The following is a 26,846-nucleotide window of genomic DNA, read 5'->3' as shown; positions in this document are numbered from 1 at the left end:
GTTTAGTATTATAAACATCTGCAAATGACTATTTATTTCATGAGGTAATTAACATTCCTAATTAGATGCACCTTGCAGCTGCTGTTAATCTTAATTGGCAATAATGCAGTTACATTTTGATACGTGTCTTCATAAGAGTTACAGAGGAGAAGGGGGAAAAAAAAAAAGAAAGAAAAATCTGAAGGGAAGGAAATAAAACTGTTCCCACACAGTTCAGAGAGTTCGCACAAAGAAGATCCCATGGCAACAGCGAGGCCCACAGTTTGCCTTATAAAATCCAAGAATAGATAATGTATCATCTCTCCTAAAACAACACTTCGCTTCGGAAACCGGAGGGGAAGGGAAAAAAAAAAAAACAAAAAATAAACCACAACACGGAAAGAGAAGCGGGCTGACCCCCGCGCACGTTGCCTTCCCCCCCGTCCCCGTCCAGGCGGGCGCGGCGCGGCCCCAGCGCTGGGGGGCGGCGGGCGGGGGGGGGGGAGGGAGGGAGGCCGCTCCCCGGGACTTTCTCCAGGATCCCCTTCCGAAGGGCCTTCCCGTCCCCGCTCCCTCCTCTCCCCACGCCTCCCACCAAAAAAAACCAAACCCCAACCCAACCCAAACCCCCAAAGCCCTCCCCCCCGCCCCCCCCCCCGGCGCGCGGCGCCCATCGGGTGGCAGCAGCGGCCCCTCCTTCGCCGGCTGGCGGCCCGGCGGCGGGCGCGTGCGGCCGGGCGAGCCCGTCTCGTGGAAACGGCGGAACCGCTTCATGCGCTGCGGTTCCTCTCGCCTCGCCTCGCCTCTCCCTCTCTTCTCTCCTCCTCTGCTCCGTAGGATATTTTGGGTGGATTGTGGTTATCAATCAAGACCTCCTCTTCTTTGCTGATCACTTGTCATTTTCACCGGGGATTAGTATCGTTCGGGGCAAGCGGACAACCGATTTTTTTCTCCTTTCTTCTTTTCCCTTTGGAGATTTTTTTCCCCGCCACCCCCCCCCCCCCTTTTTTTTTTTTTTTTTTTTCTTCTATGGCGCGACGGTGAGGGTGCTAGGACCCGGCAAGCACCCTCCCTCCCGCGCCCCCGCAGCACTTTCCCCACAGCCGCCCGGCACCAGGAAACCCCGCCGGACCGCCGCTCGCCGGATACTTGTGCGCGGCAGCCCGGGTCCGGCCCTCGGCGGCGGCGGCGCGCTGGGCGCGGAGCTGCCCGCGGGCGGCGCGGGGGCTCCCAGGCCGGCCGCCCCCTCCTCTCCACCCCCCCCCCCCCCCGCCGCCCCCCCCCCCCCCCTGCCGCACCTGGATGGTACCTCCCGCCGGCGCCGCGGGCACTTTCTGAACTAGGAAGGAAGGGGCGACTCGTGGGGGGGCGGGGGGGCGCCGAAGTCTGTATGGAATTACCTGCGCCCGCGGCGGAGCTGGCAGCGGTGGATGGATGGGCGCCGCGTCCGCGGCACTCGCGGCCAGCTCAGCCCCAGGAGTAAACACGGGGCTTCTCCGGGCGAGTGCGCAGTGTGGTGACCGGCACTCGTCTTGCTGACTGATCGCACCGGAGGGATATTTCGGGAGACTCCTGTGGGTAAGGTCATTTTTATCCAGGCAAAAGCCCGGCATTGCTAAACTTGGTGGCGTGTGATTGAAATGGGTACTTTCGGGATTGCTGCATTACCCTGATGCGAGGGGCTCCGGCCGTTATTGGCAGTTGAGTGGAATAACTGCAGTAGGTCTTCTGCTGAGTGCTTTTTGCGATAAATAAATTAAAAATCTCCTCCACCCTCTCTATTCTTGCACCCTCTGGATTTGGGAGCGTACTGTAAAAGCAAGGAGTCTTTCATTTCCCCCACTTTACCATTTTCTTTTTTCCCGGTTAATATTTTTTGACTGAAAAGGGTATGTGATAGTAAAGAAGCTCTCCGTAATGGAATCTATTTAATATGAGATCGGATCCCATCCGCTGGTTGAAACAAATGTTTCCAACTCTGTGCAGCATTCTGCTGCATTTCATAGCTGCAATGGAGGTAGTGAAATCCTGCTTTTCAAGTTGTTAAACTTTAAGGTGGCGATCCTTATTGATCGTGGAACAGTGCTCTGGTGCTAAGGGGGTTAAATGCCACTGGTAATTTGGGATTACAACTGTTCCTGTAAATCCTGCAAGGAAATTATGAACTGAGGGACAGTAAGGAAAAAGAAACCTCATCTTAATAGCAGAGAAATATTGTAAATGTCACTAACCTGAAAATCTCTCATCCACCTGCTCTTATAAAATATTTTTTTCCCCCAGTAACTTACCTACTGAAACCTGAGACCACGTGTATGGGAGTTGAAGATTTGCAAACAGAGATGCTATCTTCGGTATTTCATACATACATGCATCTGGCTGAGGGACTGTGTGTGAATTAATTCCGCTGTTAGTTGTGGTGTGAAGCAGGCAGGGAGAAAAAGGAGAGAAATGATCGTCGTCTTAAGAACAGAAGCGAGCAAGGGAAGCACTTCAGCCTTTAAAGATTTAAAGCGATCCAAGCAATGCACATTGGTAATCTTTCTCTGCAAAATCAATTCTGATCGAGGGAATGGGGGAAGGTTGAGGGAATCGATAGTGATGACGTTGTGCAGTGCAATGCACTGCAATGCTAAAGTTATATAGTGTGTGCGAAAATATATAGCCTCATGTACTGCTGGTGGGTTCATGCATAATGGATGGAAGAAGATATGCAGATCTATCTGTAGGAAGATGGATGTATTTGTGCAAAGACGGCGATTATGTAACTTGATTACATCAATGGCATCAGTCGCCGATAGTGGAATTATATGCTCATATAGCGTATTGATCACTTGGGTTAACTTTGTAGCGCTCCCGGCAGCGGGGGATGGAGACCTGGGCAGAGGAGGGGAGATCCTTGCTCAGCTCCTGACAAGGGGTTTGCCTCTTACAGGCTGCCTTTTGCATCAGTGTGCTCCTGGCGGAGTTTCCCCGGGATGGGGAGTTCACGGAGGAGGAGGCTGCCTGGTTGCTAATTCAGCCACACCCGTGGAGAGGGCTCCAGAAAAGCCCCTGCAAGGCTGCACAATGGTCCCATTGAGCAGATCCGGCTGCGTGCTCCTCGGCAAGGTCACACGGCAACCTGGGACTTCAGTGCATGGCAACAGCTGAGTGGAGGAGGAACAAAACCGAAATTAAAATTGATCTTCCTCCCCCCTTGCTGTCACCTACCTCCAAACGCGCCGTTCTGCTGACCCCTCTTCCAGTGCTCAAGGCAGAGCTGGTGCTGTTTCACCCCAAGTATGCGCGGCGCTTAACATGGATAGCGTTGTCTCGCTCTCAGCGTGTGCAACGACTGCCTCGCAGCTTTAGCAGGATGCTGCTTCGGTATTTTCGAGTACAGCATGACTGACTTCAGAAGAAAAGTGTTGTCAGATATAACAACTAATCTACCTGTTACATTTACAGGGAAACTAAAAGGTGGTCCGTTAACACATTTCAGGCATCTCAGAAGTGAGTAGGTGAAGAGCAAAGGTGTGACAGGCGTCCCATCGGTTTAACTCAGATGGACTTCTTTAGCGAATTGTCCACGTAGATAGTTGTATCAGGATATACTTTTCAATACCCATTTTAGAATCATAAATCACTATTCCTGGCTCTTTGAGAGGAACATGGGGGGGGGGGGGGGGGGGGGGGGGGAGAGTACTCCCTGAAGACAGCTGAGCTTGCAAAGACACTGCTGAGGCCCCATACCTCTCTAATGGATGCATTTGCTGAAGAACATAAGCCTGATGAAATCTTAAGTCAGCTGAAATAAATGATCTTATCATTGGCCTATGTCCTTCCTCATCTTGCCCTGAATTAATTCTAGCAAAATTTCACTAAAATACTTTTCAGTTAAGAAGAGCTGAGGGCAGAGTGGGTTTTACATCTCTTGATAAACATGATCTCCACATACCTACCAGATTTAATGCACTATCAAACTCACGGTAATTTTACCATGGAACCAGCCTGAAAAATCATTTTTTCCTCTGCTTCCCTGAAAACATCAGTATTTTAAAGTTGGTTCACTATTCGTTCATGACTATTTTCATATTTCTTGAGGATAAGTCTGGGCAAGTACTAATAAATCCTGATAATGTAGTTTAGAGTTTGACATTCATAGAGTATACTGAATAAATTGGAAAAAAAGGATATGAAGTTAACTCTGTTTCCATCCTTCAGGGTCAGAATAACACTATGGCAACTCCTGTGCATTGCTACAGCTCTTATAATTTTCAGAAATGTCCATGGCATAGTCTGTTCCTCCACACACGATTACCGTCAGACTCTTTCCCTTTAATTCCATACAGCACTTGTGACATACAGGCTACATACCTGTACCACACATCTTAAAGGAAAGCACAATTGTCTACAGAAAGTGTTATAAAACTGGTGCTGTAGGCATTGAGAGTGTGGGAATATATCATGATACATGTAAATTGGCATGTAGCATGCAAGGATTTGCAAATTTAGGGTAATAGAAAGTGGTAAGCAACCGAGTTTTATTTATAGATTAATGTCATTGTTGTAGTTAGCAATACCCACTTGGTAAAAATAGAGGATTTCTGCTCCAATGCAGTATCCATTCAGTTTGCACCAAATATAGCTTCTTCGAGAGGAAACTTTCCTTGCTGAAGTAAAACTGTAAATCACTCGGACAAATGAAGAGAAAATGTGAAGAGAAATATTTACATAAAACGTTCCCAGGCTTCAAATCTCAGACCACTGAAAGCAGTGAGAGTTTTGCCACCCACTCCTTGCTAGCGCTGGGAAGCCGGCTTTTAAAGAAAACAGCAGTGCATGAAGAATAATCTCAGTGCCTCCCTCTGAAAGAGCAGGCTTCTGACTGTTGTTATCTCTGAAGACAGTAGACTTGTTCTACTGCTGATAGGAAAATTTGAAATATACAGGGCAGATCTTAATGAAGCTTTTTTACTATTCAGTGATATTCTTGTAATGTATTCAGAGTACTTTCTGTGGCTATTATTGAACCCATGTATTGGGAAACGAAGCAAAAAAATGGAAAACCGACTGAGGTTTCCGTTCTGTATATTTGCACTTAGAGAGAAGTGTTTGGATCTACTTCTGTGTTTCATAACAGCAATGATCTTTAGTGGCTGGGAATCTTCTTATTTTTATAGTGCATGCTGCATGATAATATATGGCAATTGAAACATCCAAGCTCTGATTAATATGATTAAAAAGTAGCAACTTACCTAGTGGTGCTCAAGTTGTAAAGTTTAATTATACTGGCACTACTTGCACAGATACAGACAAGGTTATGTCAGCATTTCGATTATAAACCTCTATCTTGTTGGCATCCGTTGTGTCAGGGGTACATGAAATAAGAAGAATTTACAGTAGAGACCGTAACGACTGTTTTGGATTACCGTCATGGCCTGTCAGGTCAGTAATCCATGTGTTTCTTTAAGTCTTTACATGCAGCACCAAAGCAGCCATTATGCTCTATCAGTTCAAGTGTATGCTTGTTTTATTTTAAAATGTAATTAAAAATGAGATGACGGACCACAGTGACTCAGGAGAGATCATTTAATCTATCGTTTTTCATGCACTTTCGTATTGTTTTCATATCTTAAAACAAAAACAGCAATGAATTTTACTTGTGATAGCTTAAAATGAATGAACATTTGGAAGAAAGCTCTTTTGGAGTGGGGGGAAGGCGGAAGAAAGAAGAATGAAGATAAAGGTTGTGGGGTTTTAATGTTAATATTAAACTTTGCGTGTTCTTCTAAGGTAGTCATATGGAACTCCATCTATTGCAAAAGGGGAAGGTCCTGTGTTATTTGCCAAAGCTATGTAAGACCAGGGCAAGGAATTCAGGTAGTGCTCATTCTCTGTTTTAACACTGGGTACTCTGTTTTTCTAGGTCTCACTGTACCTATGTATTATAGGCACTCCTAGATCATTTCATGGTGTTCTATAGCACAGTATTTATGCCTCAATAACTAGGTCTGAACAAATGAACCAAGGGCATCAGTCTTACTGCTGTCTGTGCTTAGAAATTTCATGTGTGTAAGAACAGCACACAGATATACAATAGTCTTTCAATGGTCGTAGCATCAACTCCAACAATTACCCACAAAGATTTTTTGATTGGGGATGAAGAAGGAGAAAGGGAGAAAATGAAAACATTTAGATTTTTTGCCAATGCAGTAGATACTATTTCCATTTTATTTTTAGTTTTGTGCATAATTTAGGAAATATTCAGTGTAGCTTCTGAAAAGAAACACAGGAACCTAATTCACACATTGAGAAGACCGATACAGTCTATACAAATCTGTACAATCAGCAGGCAGACAAGGGGTAATACTACTTGGCGATTGGATGGCTAGTGCTGTCAGAAAGTTTTCTGTTCTCTGGTTGGTCACAGCTGTCCTCAATGAATAGTGCATTATAAAAGAGGAAGAAGATGAAGACTAGCAGAATGGGTTAAAAAAGGGGGCAGAAGAGTGTATAAATGTACAGACATTGGTGATGTAGCTTCTGTCTCTTCAGAAATGGGGTGTTTTTGTATATTCCTTTCACCTGTTTTTCACTAGTGAGACCCAGATGCTTGAAGTCATTGCAGTTCCCAATTCCCACTGCACTAATTTTATTTTTGGAATTCTTGAACTCTTCAGTGCAAGGGCCATCACCTTTTCATTTTCACGCATGTTTCCAGTTGCACAATGAGACTGATCTCTCAGTTGATGTACCTTGAGGTGCTTCTCCATAAAATAGTAAATTAGTGCCAGGAACATGAGAGAAAGAATGTTTCCTGTTGGCTATTTTAGAAAAGACAGATATTTTACATGAATCAAATTTTTCTCTGACAAAGCACAAACTGTTGGAATTTCCAGCAAAAATCTCACAACACTCTCAAAACACTCTTACAAGACTGCCTAGTGCAGCTGCTGCATAAAACCTCAATATCTCAGTTTCACCTGTTAAGTTCCACTTAATAATGTGTGCTTGGACTGTCAGTAGCAATTTCAGTAAACTCAATCTCAGCCAAAAGTTTAGAATGTTTCAAGGAAAGTGAAGTCCTAGTAACGTGCATCATTATAGTGCAGAGGGAAAGGCTTCTGCCTGTGAGGTTAGGAGTGAGTTGAACTGGCAGTGACCTGTCTGGGTTCCCAGACCAGTTGCCTCAGACTGAGAATTGCAGTGCTTGAACGGTGTAAGGGACCTGCATGTACAGTCGTCCCTGCCTACATCCGTTTGGCAGCGCATCTCTACGGAATTTGTCTCTGATCTCAGTGGATCATATGCCTCAAGGATAATTCCTTCACCAAGAAGATCTGTCGGTATGATGGAAACCTTGGGATGGAGCCACTATGTCTGCAGAGGGATGTGTTTGGCCAGGATGCCTTTGTGTGGCACTGATCCCTGGCAACAATTTTAGCCCTGTGTCTGTCAGGTTGCTCTTCCGTGCACAGAATTTCAGGATGGCAGCAGAGCACAGCTGTTACCATATAGCACCTTGGCATTCCTGCATCCCTGACTTCTCTTCAATGCTTTCTGGCTGTCTCCTCCCAGATTTAAACTTTTTTGCAGGAAATCTTACCTTTGCTCATTTTAGAATAACATAACTGGAAATGCATGGCATTTCCTTTTCAAAAAGTTGTATGCATAATGGAGATGCGTGTGTGTGTCTATGTATCAATCTATCAATAAGGTCTGCATATTTGTTACACATGGAGTTTATTTTATTCAACATCTCCTCTTCTGAAACAGAAAAGGCTTGTCAGCTTTCTACTAGACATTTATTGGGGGAGTCCCATAGCTGAAGTTGGTGTGCTTACACCAGTATTAAATCAGATTCGCTGATTGGCAATGTCTCTCTGTACTTACATATATATTTAGTTATGTGCACACACACGTGCATAAATACATATGCATTTACTGACATACATACACAGAGGAAGACTGAGAGAAAGCCATGAAGAGAAAGTACTCTAGTTATTTCTTATGCTATATGTAGGCAACATACACATTTCAAACACACCGTGAGACGGTAGCTGGTTTTGAGGGTTGATTCAATATTAATTTATTTTTTAATGATCTGTAAATGCAGCTTATTTGAAGACAACACAAATTTATTTTCGAATGCCAAAACTAAAACATAGTTTGAAAGGACTATCAAAGATCACCAGTCAGGGCTATAGGATATCATCTGTTATTTTAGAAATATGCATGGTAACACTTTGGAAGGTACAGTCTGAATGTTTCCTGTATACCTTTCCAACAGAACAACAGATGCTATTGAAAATCTCTTGTCCATTATTATGGAGAAGCTTGATCAGAGTGTTTGCTCAGTTCATATCAGAAGAAAGCTACATATATTATAAAAGGAGTGCAAAACTGTTTAGTATTTCTTGTGTAACGCTTGTTTTACCAACTGCTGACTCTCATATTCAGTATAAATAATGTGTCTGCCTTTGGTCAGTTCTTATCCAGAAAGCTATCAAGGAAGGAAGAAAGGACCAGAGAATGACAGCAAAAAAGAAAAGACTTACACATGAAAAGATTCCCATCTGAAGAAAGAGATGAAGGTTTTGTATTACTCAGAAAAAAGAGGAAGATATGATATGGGAGAACAGCGGATGCAGTGTGGAATACTGAAGGCTATTGAAAGATGCTTTGGGTTCTCTTATATATTGTCTTCCTGATGACCAATACAATTAAATTGTCACAAATCTAAAATGAGTAAAGGAAAGCACTCCTTGACATAGTTCATTCAAATTCTTTGTCTCTTTCTGGCAAGGGTACAGTGAAGAAAAACATCTAGTAGAATAGGATAGTTTGAGTAAGTCCATGAATAAAAACAAAATTTTAAAATTTTACCTTGTAATATATAGCTATTATATTTACCTTGTAATATAGAGCTATTATATAATATTATCAGCCTGTGTAGTACATAGTTAGATTAGAAGGCTATCACTTTGCGTACCCCAAGTACCCTGCCAACTTCCAGTTCCAGTGTAATCAATGGATGTGTGCGCCAGTGATTTCTAAAGTGTTAAAAGATGCTTCTTCGAAAGGATTTGCTACTGGCTTCCCTTGGAGGTCTGCGTCTGGCTAGGTGGACTGTAAGTGTGTTCATGTGACCATAGTTCTCCACTACCTATTCAGTTTACAAATCTGACAATTGTGGTACTGCTTAATAAAGACTTCATTAGTGCTGACTGGGCAACCTAATTTGTCTGTTCAAGTTCTCATTACTGAAGTCCTGATCCAAAACCCACTGAAGGAAATGGAAAGATGTCCACTGCACTCAGTAGGTTTTGGTCAATCTCCAGCTTCATCATCTAATTTCCTCATTTTTGATGGTTTCTGTGAAAAAAGCTCATGCTGCTTCTTATCTTCAACAGGTTAGCATTGATTAGAAAAAGAAAATCTTGTAAACTTTAATAGAATTCAATAAAGCTTCACTGTGTTACTGACAGCATAGTCAGTCCCATCAATTTCCATCATTAAAAGATACATGACCCTCATATTTTATTTCTTCGTAGAGAGGAATGTCTGGGTTCTTAAAGGTTGTTAGGCCATTGCTGGTCTTTGGTGCTTTCAATCACTATGATGGGAAAATCATAAGGCCCTTTAAAAATAATCACTAAGATCATGTGCAGTATTGGTGTACATCCTGAGCTAGTTCTTTCTAAAAATTCGGCAGCTTAATGAAATTACAGATATGTTTTGATTTTTAGTTAGATTAACATATCCTCCTTCCTGTTGCCTCTTTAGTGCTTTATAATGTATGTTCTACTAAAGGACAATCACATGGCTTAATGGTCAGACACTGTACATCTATTTATGGATGTTCACTTACAAGGGACCTTCCTTAATTAGTGTTTTCTCTGGATTGTGTTTGTAGTAGCACTTAATGCTTAAGACTTCCACATTAGCTAATGTAATGTACGTCTTTTATTTCTTCGGCATCCTAAAATTAGTTTTGCGGGTTTGGAACAAAGACAATACAAATAATTAGGTTAGGTGGCAAAAGAAGCTGGGTTTCCACAGAGGCTCACAAAACTTGAGGCCCTCTCTGTCATTACTGAAGGGAGATGTGCTTCCAGGGGCAACTGAGAGTCAGATGCTAACTTTAGGATCCATGGCGTCACTATAAACTTTTTCCCTTTCTGAATGTTCCTAATAGGAACAAAGAAGCAAGTCCTTAGCAATGAGTTTTGAATACTTCGATGCAAGACAAGTAAAAATAGTGTTATAGATGAGTGACATTTAATTCCGGTTACTGCTTTACCGTACTACTTTCCCAGCACTGTTGATATTTAATAAAATTAATGTGAACATATTGGACCTCCAAGGCCTGAAATTAGTCCCTTTCACTAGTTCCAAATATTTATTCTCTGTAAAACTTTACTGATTTTATCCATGCTTCAGTTTCCAGTCTCTAAACTCTGGAAGACAAAAACACCTCCTGCCTCTTGTCTTTTTCAGTGTTTCATCTATTTATGATATAAACTCTTTGTTTAAGATTTCTATCTTATTATAAATGGAGTAGGGTTAGAGGAAGAGTTAATGCCAATTTCTTCTCCCTCATTCAGTGGAAATTCAATTTTCTGCCAGTCTGTGAAAGTCATGGAAAGTATTTGCTTTCCTCCAGGAAAAAAGTAATTTCTGTGTTGGTTAAAGGGTAGGTTTTCTCCTTTTTTTTAATTTAATACTTAGATTTTGGAACAATTGAATCAAAGGATGACATTTTACACATAAAATTTTAATGAAAACATTTTATTTTCTGTAGAAAATTAATTAGGGAAGATAATTTCAGAGTACCTAATGCAAGTTCTTAGCAGAACAGGACCCTCAGCTAAGGTCTTTAGATGCTAAATAATACAAATATGAAAATAGTACTGTGAGTCATACTACTGGGAGTGGCTGGGTCAGCTGCCCGTTTCCTAAATACTAATCAGTCTTTTTAATTTAAGGTTGCCTCACTATTAATCTTCTTTTTTCATGTTGCCTGAATTAATTGTATATAAAATACAGATGGGCATAAATCAAAGGTAGCTTGTGTTTTTCCTTCTTGACAGGATTCAGGTGTAACCCACCTAGTTAACAGAACAAAAATATGAGCAGGTCTTTCTGATTTAGATGCTGAACTTTAACCCCATGTTTGCTCCTATTCATCAAATTTTAATCCAGTGCCCAAACTGTTGCTGAAAAGACCGCTGTCTGTCTCAGTGTACAATGAATGAGATTTGGGAATCTTAAAATCTTAGCAGCAAGTTTCTCTTACTTCATGTGGTACATTTGCCTGCTGGTGCAGGACCATCACCAGCTGCACTCTCACAGGTACTGCCTTTGTGACGAGCAGGTTTTCCAAAGGGGACGCCGAAGCAGGGCAGTTCCTGTTTTGCCGGGAGATAATCCCGGAGGCGAGGGGATCTCAGGTTTTATACACAAAACCTCTGCCCCTTGTTTTAAGTCTCGTTACTAGAAATGACCAGCTGTGCTCAGTGCCATCCTTTGGGCTAATGCCAGCTGATGGCTTTTGTCCGCATTGGGACCACAGAGCTCAGAGGTGACACCGGCAGCGTTTCCCCCATCATGGCCGACGGCAGAAGTACACCTGGCCAGCGAGCTCCGTGCTCGGCACGACGTGTCGCCCTGTGCCTGGAGAGTCATGGTCTATGTACCTTTGTTTAGTACAAGACATTTTTGTCTGCTCTGAAGATCCTCGTGTTTCCTGATGGGGAATAATATTAAGTGAAGCAAGGGTAAACTGATTTCACACAGAAACTCCTGTCGGAGCTCTGTGTTACATCAAGAATAAGCTTAGAGTAACTCCAGTGAAACCGTTTCATTCGGCTTGCCAGATTGAGTCCAATATGAATCTTCAACATAGATATTATTGCATTAATTTTAATGAATAAAGATCACAGACACATTACTTATTTAATTAACATAGCAAAACCTATTGTCAGCAAACAAAGAAGTTATATTGTGCAGCCACTCTAATGCAATCACAAGAGTATACTTTATGGCTGTGAGAATATAATTTTCTTGTTTAAAACCTTTGATGTTTCTTTAAATATATAAAAACACAGGAAATGTGTAAATAAGACTTGCCAGCCATCTCAAATGCCTCATATAAAAATGGATCTTTTAGTTTTAATCTGTGTTTATTTTGACATCTTTCAAATAATGCTGATGTATTTATATATGCCTATATATAAACATAAGCAGAGATACTTGCATATATGTGTCTTATTACAAAATCATAGGTGTTAATATTGAAAAATACAACCATGTCAATTTTCATATGTTACCTTTACCATTACTTTTATCTTTGTATTTACACAGTTAATGGCTGTTTAACCGCAAGAGTTTTACTTTTCTTGCATTTTCCTGCCTGGTCCAATTCATTTTTAGACAGAAGATGCTCCTTTAATTTGTTCATATGGAGTTCAAGAGCACTGAATTGGACATTGCAATACTTGACCAAGACCCGCTGCGCAAAGTCTCACCTGTATGTCTAGTTTAGACCTACACATGTTTTCCCATCTGAGCTCTTTCATGCATTACCATATGAGCTGGTTCGAAGTTTCTGAAAGTCAAGGCGTCAAGAGGCCACCAGTCAGCTGAATGACAGTATCCTGACATGTGCAAGATAGGCTACTGGCTCTGTGTTAGTCCTGAATTCATAACTCGGAGTCTGTGTTTGGTAATATAGGGGAAGCTGTGGGCAGTATATCTCATAGATTGGCAGGAGCTGCTTGCTGTGTAGATGGGTTTAAATTACAGTAGGAGTCAAGATTTTAACACGTATTTTGGTGTGGTTAATCCCACACTGACACAGACTATGAAGAACATTGCTTGAAAGAAACATATATAGCCAGAATGTGGTTTATCTAATAATGAAGCCTGAACGTCAAAACGGAAATGTAAATATAATGTAGTCTAAAGTGTATCAGGCTGTATCAGTGCCACCTGAAACACGGAAATAAGTAACACAGAAATAAGTACATTTATTCTTTGGCAGGAACTGTGGTTCTGCAGTCCTTGCTTTTATTATTATTTTGGTGCTGTAATTTTAACCCCGCAGTGTACTCTCAAATAAGCTTTTAACCTAATGCTTTATTGTGATGAATGAGGATGACTAAATTTTCAACTAGAGACAGTTTCCTATAGCATTATCTTGTATTTTTTCTACCAAAATTGGCACAGTATTCTTAACTTAAAAAAGAAGGTTCTTTTCTTTATTTTTTTCTTTTACTGGGAATTTATAGTCTAAAGTTTATTGCAATTTAGAGGAAAAATAGTAGAGTAAGACTATGTTCAAATAATACCATTTTTTTTTACACCCACAAACTTTTGATTCTGTTTTAAGGAATATCTATTAAGACACAAAAAACCGCACCACACCACCACACAACCCTCGCTTCTGCCCCCCCCCCCCCCCCCCCCCGAAGACAACAGAAAGGGGCACACCAGAAAAAAAGAAAGTTTTTGTAATTAAATTTAGATACACAGTTCTTTAAGTCCTTACACAGTTCTTTAAGTCCTTTACTTGTTTTCAAGTGATGATTGTCTTTCTACTTATCGTAGAGGGCAGACAGTTCCTCTTACGATTTAAAGGATATTTTAAAAATAGCTTCTGTTTGAAGGGGCCCAGTTTTTTCTCAGTCCCTATCAAGGAGTAAGATTAAACAAACTACTTGGTCCAGCAACATCCACTTTCCTTTAGATGTTCGGAAATAGTTAAAATACAGAAGAGAGCACCATCACTGATTTCGGTATCAAAATAGTATATACTTTTAGGAGGTTCCATAAAATTTAGTTTATGGAACTCAAAAATTTTAGAACAGAGTTGTTGGTGTTTGACATATGGAATCACTGATTTCAGCAGGAGGTTGGGTTTTGTTGATGTTTGGAAATCTAGCCCACTTTTACGGTTACATGATGTGTACGGTGCATCGCTTTTAAGGTGACCACAGTCTATAATACACACATGAAACAAGAACTACTTTATCAGTCTCCATGAGCAAATGGGGACTTCACTTTCTCTGACTGTCCACACCTCTTTTTTAGTGAGCACTAAATTTTTTCTTGAAAACAGAGCCGTAGGGCAAAAAATACCCTTAAACGATCTTGTATTTTATGTGCTAAGATACACAAATACATTAATTATCTTCAGCAATGTGGAATGTATGTAACTCTATCAGTTGAGACATTCTAGCTGTCACCAGTCACTGATAGTGATTGTGACTTCCTTCTGCACACATCGCTTATGTTACATGATAATATGTATTTATGTAGTATGCTGTTCCTGAGATCACATAACCCAGATGGACAGTTAGCTATATACCTGCAAGTTAAAATACTGGCTGCTCTGCAATTAGATCATGTGGCTGGTTTTGACAAAGTTCAACCTCTTTCTAGAGGCATATTGTGGACTGGCAGTGCCTGGCTGATGGGGAGTGCCTTGAGTGCCTCGGGCAGGTAGGCACAGGGTCTGCAGGTGACGTGATGGGTGCATGGAAAGCCACAGGCAGTGGTCAGCAGAGCACTGCCTCCCTGTCTTGTTCAGTCCTGCACTTACCTCGTGTGCTGTGTAGCAGCTGGCAGGCATGGGGAAGGCTGCTCTAGGATGGATGTTTAAGAAAGGCTGTTAATAATTAAGAAACTGAGAAATCCTAGGTGTCGGCCAGTGGCCTCTGGCATGACTTTGGGTCAATCACATCATCTTTTTTGTTGCATACATCATCCTTAAGGAGACATCCTTGCCTCCTGTCCACTGTCAAGCCTTGGTTTAACATCAGCTCCTGAGTGCAGGAGGGCGCTTGGCTGGGCGGGGGCTGTCCCTTCACAGCAGCTCTCTGAGGCCAGCTGGCCAGGTGCTGTGAAGGGGGACAGCACGCTCCAGGCCCTGACAGCCAAGCGCTGGAGAGCAGTTCACAGCCACACGGCCCAGCGCCCATCCCTTCTCAAGCAGGTTGGCCAGGACCAGAGTATTTCTCATTTGGCCGTGGGTCTCTTCTCAGCCACCCGTGGTTGTCCAAACACTTAGTTATTACTGTTACTGATGTTGGTTTCTGTAGGTTTTGGGCGTATTTTTAGTAGATGTTGTGTGTCCTAGACTACGTGCAGGGGCAATCTTAGGGATGGGATGGTATCAGAGGACAGTTCAATACTGACTGAACCAAGCCTGTCACTTTGGTATGAGAGGCGGTCCTTGGAGTCATCTGTCTTCCTTCATCTGCTGACTCTAAACAGACACCAGCAATGAACTAACATTATGCAGCGTGGATGGTCTGGGAACCATGTGAGGGAGTTTGCTCAAGGACTGCATCACTTGACAGTGCAGACGTATTGCCTGACTTCAGTTCCCATGAGCAGAACGGGGTGATGGCACTTCTCACCTCGCTGGCTCACTAAGGGAATAGATATATTAGAGACTGTGAGATATGTTAAGATATGGTAAGATACGGTGTTTTGTGGTGTGAGGAGAGCACAAAAGACAGACTCCTGTCTGAGAAGATGGATGGGTTTCCTTCAGTAAAGTATTACTGCATGCTGTATTCTTCCTCTGAAATGTGAGCTAATAATCACAGGCTCTGCAGTTGTTTCTGGGGATTTTGTTATGCAGACCGTACTTTCTAATTATTATGTTGTACAACTCATGCACATGTGAAAGGGAAGAATGAAATGGAGAGGGGTAATCTAACTAAATACAAAAAACATATTTATAAACAGATTTTTTTCCCCTGAGAATAAATTAACTCACTCTTAGCCTTATGCTTTGGAGCTCTGTCTGGCTAGATCTGTGTTGTAAGATGCCGATGCTTCCTTTTTTGTCGCCCTTTGAAAGCATGCTGTTGAGACAGGTCAGTGCAGAGCTGTGCACATTTCCCCCTGCCTGTTTCACCCCCATTGGGATGGGCAGGGGTGTGCCTGCTGCTCTCTGAATCAGGACTGGGAAGGCAACTGGGTCTCCAGTGCTGGTCCCATTTGGGGTACCACTCTGTAACACAGCTGCTCTTCAGAAGTAAGCTACAAAGCTTCTTGGTCTTGTATGCTCCTTTCCACAAATTGTCCTGCCAGAAAAGGGCCAGTGAAACAAAGGTTTTGTGAAACAATTCAATTGAAAAACAGACTTTGACACGGCCATATTTTCCATTTGTAGGAGAACTGAAATGCACTCGGCACTCCAGCAGATCATGTTTGTTCAACAGATTTCAATTAAGGGTGTTATTGCTTTTAAAGGCCAAGCTGGACTTTTCCACAGCAGATTTTTTTCTTTCTTATCCATACATAACTCTATACAATCACTTTATACAGACAACATGTGGAACTACATATATCCTTAGAAAGCTTTTATGATTAAGTTGTGGAAAAAATTCTTTTACCTTGCCCTGTATGAATTGTCATTAGTGCCTGCTGTGGGAGGAAGCAGGGATTGTGGTTAGGGTTTGGATGAGAATAGGGATTTTAATGTTGATGGAGGAGTTATTATTACTTCTTTCTATTACCAGATTGCCCATAAACACCTTGTTTCCATTTCTCTCCGTGTTGTGTATGCTCAGAACCCATTCCATACAGTTTACAAGAGAGAGAAATTGGATAGGTGCAGCTGGGGAGCACAAGGTAATAACAAAACTATATTGGCAACACTATTGACAGTAGCTGTCAGCTACCACTTCCTTCTCAGTTTTTCATAGGCATCACAGTAGAGAAGGGATTTGAAGGAACAGAGGTTGGAGTTCACCATCTTTGTAGTCTGCTTGAATGACTGAGGAAGGTTCTAAAAAGCCACCAAAGGCTTAATTTCATAGCAGCCAATTCTCACAAAATGTGAGGTCTGTCTGTAGGAAGAGCACAAAGTTTCTATGATGCTAGACCACCTGCAGATGTCACCTAAGAAAAAACAATCAACAGCCCAGTTTTCATTGAGCTACCAAAACAATTAACTTGCTCAAAATCATGTTAATTTTGTAAGATGATTTTACCTACAGAAGAATAAATTCCTGCACAAACTCCTGTGAGCCTTTCAGAACTCTGTGGCATAAATCTTTCCCCCATCAGTGAAATCGCAGCATTTTAATGTTAGAAAACAGAAAACTAAACTATCACTGAGGAAGGTAAGCATAACTTTATACTACACGGTATTCAAAGTATTTAAATAAAATATTTGGCCTCTTAGTTTCAATTTGGACTTTTGGCCTCTTATTAATAAGCAATTTTAATCTATTTGAATTTGAAGGATATTTAATTTTTAATGCAAACTTTGTGTCATTTTACTGTCTTAATAATTAGAAGGTCACATGGTACCAAATGAAACACCTTACGACAATCTAAATTGAGTATATCATCATTATTGCCTTTATCAGTCAGAAAGAATTAATTGAATTGTGAGTATTGCTCATAGATCATGATGTCTGCTTCTGAAAAATGCATTGACCTATAAATTGTCCTCCAATAGCCATCTCCAGACTAGACAGGAGTTACTAAAAGAAATTTGTAGAAAGATGTCTTCTGAATGATGGGTGTTTGCACAGTAAGGCTGAGTAAGAAGGCTATTCAAAGCCCCTTTATAAAGGATTTTTTTTGTTAGATCTTTAAAAAAAATTAGTTTTCTGTTTCTAGCATGAATTAACATAACTTGCATAAGATATATATTTAATTTATTTTTTCTGTCTAGTTATTACATGTAAGACAGGACACTGGTGGAACATGTACTAACCATCACGTGAATTTATAGATACATGTCCCTGGTGCCACATTAATGTTCACCCAAAAGTAAAATTGTTCAGCAGATGAATAATTCCTGGTACAAGTTATCTTCGTATTTATTTTTTAAGATCTATTTTACAGTGATTCTTAAACGTTAATTGTGAATTGTTTTTTAAACCCTATTATTAGCTACTCGGGATATACTCCAGTTCTGAATATATATACCCATTCTTAGGAACAGAGGACAGGGCCTTATTGTTATGCGGTCCCTATTCCCTCTTAAAACAGTTTTCTTGTGGGTTTGTCCTTCTACTCTGGTTTCTGCTTTCAAGGCCAAAATAATTGCTGGACAGCTCAGATTTAGTGCCCTTTAATTGACATGGCTTTTCTTCTGACTCATATCTGTTCCCTGATGGTATACAGAAAGCAGTCATGACTTCTTTGATATTTATCACAGTAAACAAGCTAAAATTTTCTGTTCTAGTTAGACTTCTATTCCCTTTATGTACTTTAGCAGCTGTCTTTGTACTTGTTTTCTGAGTTCATCTTTTGGAGAATACTGGACAGAAGCCTCTGCGTTATGCCAGAATAGGTCTTATTAGTGTCATATGCAGCAGCTCTCCCACTTACCTATCTTAAAATACAGATGCTAAATCTGTAGCTATTCAGTGATATGTCATTCTGATTTGTCATTTAGAGGATTGTACTTATCCCATACATTTTTTTCTGACATCCGGTGTGTAGCAGCATTCTGCTTTACTGGGAGTCTGTGGTTGCCCCAGCCAATCTGTAACGCTTTACCACTCTAACTTAAGTATATATTTAATGCTGAGAATCTGCCTAGAATGTGAACAGTAGCCAAAAGTATGGCTCTCTCTGCTCTTGTAGGTATTCTTAACAGTGGTCTTTCTTCCGGCAATGTAAGAAATGGCATTAATTGTTCATAGCTTAAGCCTGCCTAAAAGTTCATCCTGGTACCAGAAGGACTGCCTGTTTCAGTGCTGTTTCGTAGATATAGAGGATGTCATGGTAACTACTAATACATAGGTATGTAAGATTGAACAGGTCAGTTTTACTCATGAAGTACGAACACATTCACTGAATCACCAGAAATAGTGATATGTGTGAGGCAGAGACCTCAAAGAATATGTCTTATCTTACCATAACAAGACACTGTATTTCTCATTCATTCCTATAGTTATCCGATACTATTTAAAAATCCCCTCCTCTCAGCTGTAAAACCATGCCAGCAAATCTGGCATTCCAATGCAAGTCACAAATGCAGCTAAGAAAAATTTTCATTTTTTATTTTCAGACTTAGAGAAACTTCACATGGCATATGTTTAGGACAGGCAATACTCAGATACCCCATTATTAAAAAGTCAAGAAATAGGAGAATAATGCACCTGGCATAGGAAGAGTATTAACTACAAAAGAAGGGATTCTAGAAAAGTCATGTGATGGTGTAGTGTAATATCAGCGTGATTTTAAGTATAAAAAACAGGTTTTGGCTAAGGTTAGCTAGAAGTAATGTAAATTAGTTTTTATAGAGTATTTGTGGCAAACACTGAGTTTGGTATCCTAAATATTTCATTAGCGGTTCCTCAGCCACATGGTCTCATCATGTACCTAATTTTCATTAAAAAACTCTCCATCTTACGTACAATTAAGCTTTATTGAGGATGTAAAATTACAGTATAGCCAATGTGAGTTAGGATCATCAATGACAGTGACATCTGTCAGACACAAGAATAAAACTCCTTTAGGAACACCCAGCCTTGATTGTATCATCTCAGATTTGCATAACCAGTGTTAAAAAATCCAGTTATGTTAGTCACTTAGTGTTTCAGAATGGCCTTTAAGCATAGAGTAAGACTGACTGGAAGGGGGTATCGGATAATTTCAGATTGTAGGATTAAGATGTCAGAAACCCATCTGGAGAAGTGGCCGTGCCTGTACTGCTGAATAAGAGAGCCATGGACCATTCCCTGGCCCTGAGGCCAAGTGACTGGGCCAGGCCGTATTTATGCTCTGTAATTTATGGCCCAAAGGGGTAATCCTGTGAGGAAGGCTTCTGTTGCCTAAGACATCATTATTATGAGGGCTTTTTTTTTTCAGTGGAAGATGTTGGACATGATGTGAGGGCGTTGTTGCAGCCTGCCAGACTGGCGTTTCCGTAGCATAAATGGAAGAATTGTGTTGTGTAACGGGATGGCGTGCAGGGACGTTTGTGTGCAAAGCCTTGTGGGGTGTTGGTTGGGGAGTCTGTAGGGCAGCGGGACTCTTGTCCTGACTACCACCCACCTGTGCTACCCCCTGCCCCCTGCCTGCACATTGGGGCAGGGAGCCTCAGTTCCCCAACCCAAAGCCACACCAGGGAGCCTTCTAGCAGGGAAGCAGCAGGGACGGCTGCAGATCCAGCACTTGACCTTTCTTTCTGGCTTTGTTTCATTTAGCACTGGTGCAGCCAGGGAGTCTAGTTGACTACAAAAATATAATACACAGTTGGTTTAAAAAGGACTACAGAGCATCAACCCCACACCACTTACATGTCACAAGCTCCAAGCTAATATCTCCCAACATCCTATAATTAATTAGAATAAAAAAAGCCCCAGAAATTACAATGTACCGCAGAAAGAGAGCAGGAGAAATCAAGGACATTATGGGTGTCCTAATATATATATATGGTGCAGCGGTGAGAATACTGACGTAATATTCTTTATTAAAGTAAATGAGGAAGTTTTAAAGAAGAAATTACTAAAGATATAATATAGGAACAAGTCCCATGTTGCATAAAAATGGTATCATTTTTCTTCGTTAATGTGTAAGATGGGAAAGGACAGATAGGAAGAAGCAATCCAGAGACAGTATGTTCTTACCTACATCAGACAGAGGAGAGCCAAATGAGACACATCTAGACAGGAAGCACCTTCACAGGCCCTTCTGTCTCACTCCTGGGCACATAGCAAAAATTGGTTTTCTTCCTAATCTTAGGTATATTTAATCAGCTAGGCAAAGGTGTATTCATCCTGGCACAAGATGTAATAATTGCCCAAGGAAGCAGCAGGGGGAGAAAGGATTGCTTTAAGGCTGCTACTGCAGAAGTGTAAAGGAGCTAGCCAGGGGTGAAATAGTATTTCCAGAAGGGGAAGGGCAGTCATTTTTCAGGCGTATGTCTTCTTCCCCTCCCCTTAGGTAAAACTGTTTTGTCACTTGCTAGCAGTAATACAGCCATGCCAAATTAATCTCCCCAGACACCACCTGAAGACAAATGACAGGAAAAAAATAAAGATGTTTGTAAAATGTTATTTTCATTTGATTTTACTTTCTACTGCAGAAATTAATATTGTGCATTTAGTCAAGTTAATAAATGTGAGGTTATCATATTTGCAGCATTTACACATAATTTTGAATATTTTCAAGGTAAACAACATCCGCATTTCCATATCACTAGAGGAAACAAACTACACGGAGAGTACAGAAAATGAATATGTTTCCCCAAGTAGTAATTTCACAATATTTCTTTTCCAGTTTGCAAAGATGAGAGAAGATTTATATTGTTCAATGAAGTAAAGTCTAAACCACTCTTGTATACAAGAAAAAGCGAATTGTTATTATTGTAGATGAAGTACAATGGTTTCTCTACCTGAGATTCTAAAGAGAATTAATGCACTTCTCATTCAGAGATAATTTCTTCAAAATTCATTAAAAAAAACCCCAGAGCGCTCTGAAGAACAACTAAGAAAAAAAGCCACAAACAAACCTGCCTGTTCTTGTGCTGAGGTCAGAGTGAATGTTTCTGTGGGCTGAATGGTCATTAATCTGAATGTCACAAAAAAGTTCTCAGTTACATCTGTTGCATTGGGCTCTATCTACCTTAGCACTTTGGTTTGAAGCAGTAGCACAATCTTGAAACAAATCCATTGGCTGTTCCCGCTTCCTGCATGTTGGTTCAGTTTCTGGGGCAGCTTTTGGAGCATGGGAAGCAGGTTGCTTTGGAGGATGGAGCAATACTGGCGGGCAGCAATACTGCACCTCGGGCCCGCATGAATCGAAACTCTTGACTAAACCTCTAAACAGCCTCAAGCTGGTTTCAAGGGCCAGATTAAAGCTATTCTGCAGTGCAGTCTACTGCACAGTGTAGAAGTTGGGGCTTCCATGACACATGATTTGATCTGATTATTGTTTCACTCTTACTGCCATGAATTAACTGATAATACAGGAGTTTTTTTTTTTTTGTTTTGTTTTGGGTTTTTTTGTGAAAAGGGGAGAAAGTCCAATGATCTGAAACTAGAATAAGTGAAAAGAAGACAATTTATGGGGATAGTGGTAAATGCATGAAGGGTATCATATGTGGGCTGGCAAAATAAAGTGAAGTGAGTTGAATGAAGAACCACCTTTAACTTTATATAAGAAATTAGCTTTGTAGTAAAAAATTAAAATGAGTAATAATTAGCAAGCGCTTTTACCATTCACATAATCTTGTAAAACCATCTGTCAACAAATTAAACAAACATTTAACAAAGTACTGCCATGTGGGCTAGTCTTTTTAAAGCGCCCAGCCTGAAGTTTGTTTCTAGAGCTGCCATTGCTCCTGTTAAAACAGGAGCATCAACTCTGGACATGCGTGTTCCAGCCTCCCCCTCTTGCCCTCCTAGGTTAAAGGAAGTTTCAGTTTCTTCAGCTGACTTGTAAATCTGAAAACTAAAGTTTTTTAAACAGAAACTGGTTACTGAATTTGACCCAGTTTTGCAAATAGTTTTAAAACAGCTGAAATCACACTTTGGCACAAGAAGAAAAGAAAAGAAAGAAAAAAAAAATTAAAATGGAAGAGGAGATTTGCACGTTTCATAGCACTATTTTGTCAGGTTTCGTAAGAAATTAATTTTATAATATGTCCCTTTAATCCATAACAGGATTAAAAATAATTATTTTCCCATTTTCTGATTTCCTCTGAGGCTGATTCAGTACATATCACATTGTTTGTGTAGTCTTGCATTATTTAGTAAAATCCTCAGATATTGAACAGCTGTTTGCTGGTTTTGACTTGCAACATTAGAATAACAGCACTACGAAGACAACAGATTTTGGCAGTTGCAAACTGTGTACAGCTGAACTATGATATTTGCAATTAATATGTTACTTCCAAAATTGCATCTGCTTGTATTAATTTCTGACTGTTTTTCAAGTAGCACCACTTAGTAGAATCTACAAAGACCTAAGAAATTTTGGAGATGCATATGCAGTTATATAATAAGTTTGAATTTATTTGCATTATGCATTTCATATCCAAATTTAAATTCGGAGTCCTAAATTGGTCTGTAGATTAGTTCCACATGAATTTAAGAATTAGTCAATAGTCAATGCTATTTTAATAGCAAGTGGTGTCTTAATAGTGAAAATACAAAGCATGTATTAGATTTTAACTTTTCTCCTGTAAACAGATATACATATATTCTTTTTCAAGTGGCAGTTGTCCCTGTTATTTTAATTGCAGTAATTGCTTTATTGAATGTCATAAGCTGAGTCCAGATGCAGTTACTTTAATTTAATGGTATTTTATGCATAAGAATTTATTGACATAAATTTTGTTTGCTACTTAACTCTAAAATGCCATTTGTCTTAATAAGGTTAGTCGACGGTCATTCCTTTACTGAAGGGAAGCTGGGGGAAGAGATGCTAGAGTAGAAACTGGAAGACGGCGACTTGAGGAGACTTCGCCAGCTGCATAGACAAACAAGGCTTACTTTATTATTGCCTTAATAAAAGCTATTGAGCCCCGAGTACATAGTAGTTTCTTGGCACCTCGTACCCTGTGTGCATGGAACATCCGATTCTCCCGTTAAGTGGTCTGTTCAGTTACATTTGATTTCTCCGGCCCATTTTTTGTTGCTTTCCAGCCATGCTGTAGTCTCACTAAACAAATTCCTAAGCAACTACTGTAAAACTCTTCCAAAAAAGAAAAATATCCAGAAGGCAGGTCCCGCTCCTGCCCATTACTGAGCAGCCTGAATTCCCGTGCAGCCCAGCAAGAAAGGGGTGCACCCAGCACACCGCGGGAACAGGCAGGAGCTTGTCTGAGCAGGCCTGGCTTTAGCACTGCACGCCTTACTGCTTCTTGCTGGAAATCAAATTTGCACGCACGTGGGATAGTTCCGTGAGCTAAAAAACCTGCAAGAAGACTGTTTCTCTGTGTATTTCTTTTTGGTTGGTTTCTGAAGAAGATTTTGCGTTAGCTAAACTGTATTTACATTGGCCAAAAATAAGTAACTTTACCCGGATCATAAGCTCTTGAGTCTTTTTATATTGTCTTGGTATATTGTTTAGTAGTCTCAGGGTCTTGGGATCTCCAGTATGATACATTTCCAACTAGGAAACTTAACCATGACAACCATTTTAATGAGTTAAAGAATGCTGATTCATGGTAACAAAAAAATGTATTTTTTTAAAGAATATTTTAGATAAATGTAAGGAAAAAAATTGAACTAGTGAAATTCGTGTAGTATAAAAGTGAAAACGTATTCGAGTACCACACAAAATATTCAAAATAGTTCTCATGAATCTATTTTTTGGTCTAGTTCACAAATGAAGAATCTAGAATCTGTGCTTACCTATTTAATAGCCATTCAGAGAAAGCTATGCCGTACTTGATCAATATTCTTGAAGAAGATTGATGAATATTCATTATGCTTCAAAATGACCTATCTAGAAAGAGGTGAGGAATAGGCCGCAGTCCTGAAACAAAAGATAATACTGTAGCGGTCTGAACTTAACCAGCATGTCCTGGTTAATAATTCCTAGGGTTTTTTGATTTTTAACTGTTACTGAGGCTGATTGTAACTATTAAATAGAACAGGGGATGTTTTTGTTGTTGTTCTTATATATGAAAGAGTGATTCTACAGGTTGCCAAGTGCTCTAGCTTTCATGCAACAAAGTGCACGTGCTCAAGTCATTAAAAGGCTTCAATTAAGCATTCAGGCATTCTTTGTGGTTAGAGTTAAGCAGATGAAGAAGAATTTTGCTGGACAGAGATATGAATAAAGTTCTCAAAAATCATAATCCTAACATATTTCTTTGTATAGTTAGTACACTAGAATAAGCTTGTTTTATTTACAGCCTTAGGATGAGCCATTTGACAGAATCACTTTAGCTTCTTTGACTTTAATTAGTCAAGGATGAGGTTACGCTTTTGTTACTATCACAAAGCAGAGCAAGTGACTCGCAATATCTGATCCTGGAGAATTTTTTTTTTTCTGTATTCAGATTGAAAATACCTTGTAAAAGACTTTCTCAAACAGTTCTTACATTTTATATTGAAGATGCGTTTTATGTTGAAGATGGTCTGTTTATGCTCTCAAAAACAAGTATCTTGCTGAAAATGTTTCAATATATATTATTTTAAAAGTTGTGTTGTTCTTTGTGTAGATAATGGACAATGAAAATACATCACGCTGGATGAAACATGCAAAAATTAGTGTACACCTATGTTCTGCAGAACTACGTTTATTTTAAATTTTGTTTCCAGACCTCAAAAGGTGATAATTTTGCTGATGTAACCTGCTATGACTTTTTTTAAGTGCATTCAAATGTCTGCTATAAAGTAACATTGAGAAAGGAAATAAAATTCAATTTAAAATGATTTAAGATTGAAAGTAAGTTTTGAATAGTAGGCCCAAACAAAAAAATACAAAACCACTTTTTGCAATGGGAAGAGTATGGATTTTGAGATTTACTGTTGGAAAATGGAGTAAATGAATGCTTTTGTGGCTGATGGGTTCACAGGCCACAGGTTCACATAGTTGTGTCTTGTTACTTCTTTCAATCTGCATTTGATTATGATAATTTTTTAAGGCTGAATTTTTTTTAATCTTAGCTTTTGTTTAATTTCATTGGATACTGAGGTGATTCAGGTGGTAAAAAACCAGAATATGTAGTATTAAAGGGCAATCCATAGTGTCATGATTAGTCAATTCTATGCAAAATGGTAATGTAAGATTATACCATTTATGGCACAATTTCCCTTCATGCAAACTGCAGCTAAAGTGTTTTAGATGGGAAAGAGGGCCTGGTCTTGCTTCTTGTGCTCATTTATGGTGTCTGAGTATATCATACTCTTTTGCACAGTAGTGAAGGGTAATGCTGATTAGGAACTAGCAAACCTAATCAGTTTTACTTTATTTGAAAGTATCACAATTGTGTGTAACCCATGTTACCTTTACAGATAGAAATGACTTTATTTTGCTCTGGCCCCTTAAGAAAGTCTACTTTCATCTATGACCTTTAAGACATGAGCAGCGTACCTTTATTTAAATAACACTGAGACTTTTATTTACTTACTATTGTAAAAAGTTTCTTTTCACTTGTATATACTGTTACTAAAATCTTTAAGGACACTTGCAATTAGTTCTTCATACTGGTTTTAGCATCTCTGTGCTGCAACACAGTTTGCCATACATATAAGTCTTACAGATGTATCTATATTTGATATTGCATTTTCCGTGTAGATATATCTCTTTCCAGAGAGATAGTGAGGCAGTGAAACAAGGTGATGGAAGGCAAAACAAGAGGTGAAGAAGTGAGGACCGTGGCATGTGTGCCGCCTTCAACCCACTTGACAGTGTGACAAAGGAAGGGCTAAGGGCAAACAGTGCCATGGTCTGAGCTGGAAGAAGACCAGGCTCACTCCTCCTCCCACCCCAGCAGGAGCATCCTCAGGAACTCTTTGGAGCTCACTCTTAGTATGGCAGATGTTTTTGGAAAAAGACAGAGGTGTTTTAATTAAAATAAAATACAATGTCTGTTACATGTCATCTACTTATAGATTAGGTAGATATGTTCATCTTTTCATTTGATCTCTTTGAAAAACAATGATGATCGTTACTGTTAACATATGAATACCAGCTTGGCTTTCATGTGTTGGCTCAGAGCCAGTTTTATGAGTTTTTAATGATGTTGCCAAGTTCATTGGGTTCTCTGATGTAACTGAGGTTATTCATGTGGATAAGTGGTTATAGGGCCAAGGCCTGGTATCTTTACAAACACCTCAGGCCTTCCGAAAGAGATTTAATGGCATGACTCACAGACACAGTGCCTGCAGTCTAAGTGCTTTCACAGCTACCTACGTAGCTGAAGATATTTGATAATTGAT

At 40.2% G+C, this 26,846-nt stretch overlaps 1 protein-coding gene across 1 annotated transcript in view; it reads left to right on the top strand.

The window, feature by feature from the left end:
- Window positions 1–1,365: 1,365 nt before the first annotated feature.
- Window positions 1,366–26,846, top strand: part of IL1RAPL1 (interleukin 1 receptor accessory protein like 1) — a 792,200-nt gene continuing 766,719 nt past the window's right edge. Inside the window, exon 1 of the mRNA XM_074816883.1 lies at window positions 1,366–1,557. The gene's annotated coding sequence lies outside the window, so the exon portion shown is untranslated. The remainder of the gene's footprint in view (window positions 1,558–26,846) is intronic.

This window comes from Strix aluco, chromosome 2 (genome assembly GCF_031877795.1).
Source record: "Strix aluco isolate bStrAlu1 chromosome 2, bStrAlu1.hap1, whole genome shotgun sequence".
NCBI classification, from domain to species: domain Eukaryota; kingdom Metazoa; phylum Chordata; class Aves; order Strigiformes; family Strigidae; genus Strix; species Strix aluco.
This window is presented reverse-complemented; position numbering and strand designations above follow the sequence as displayed.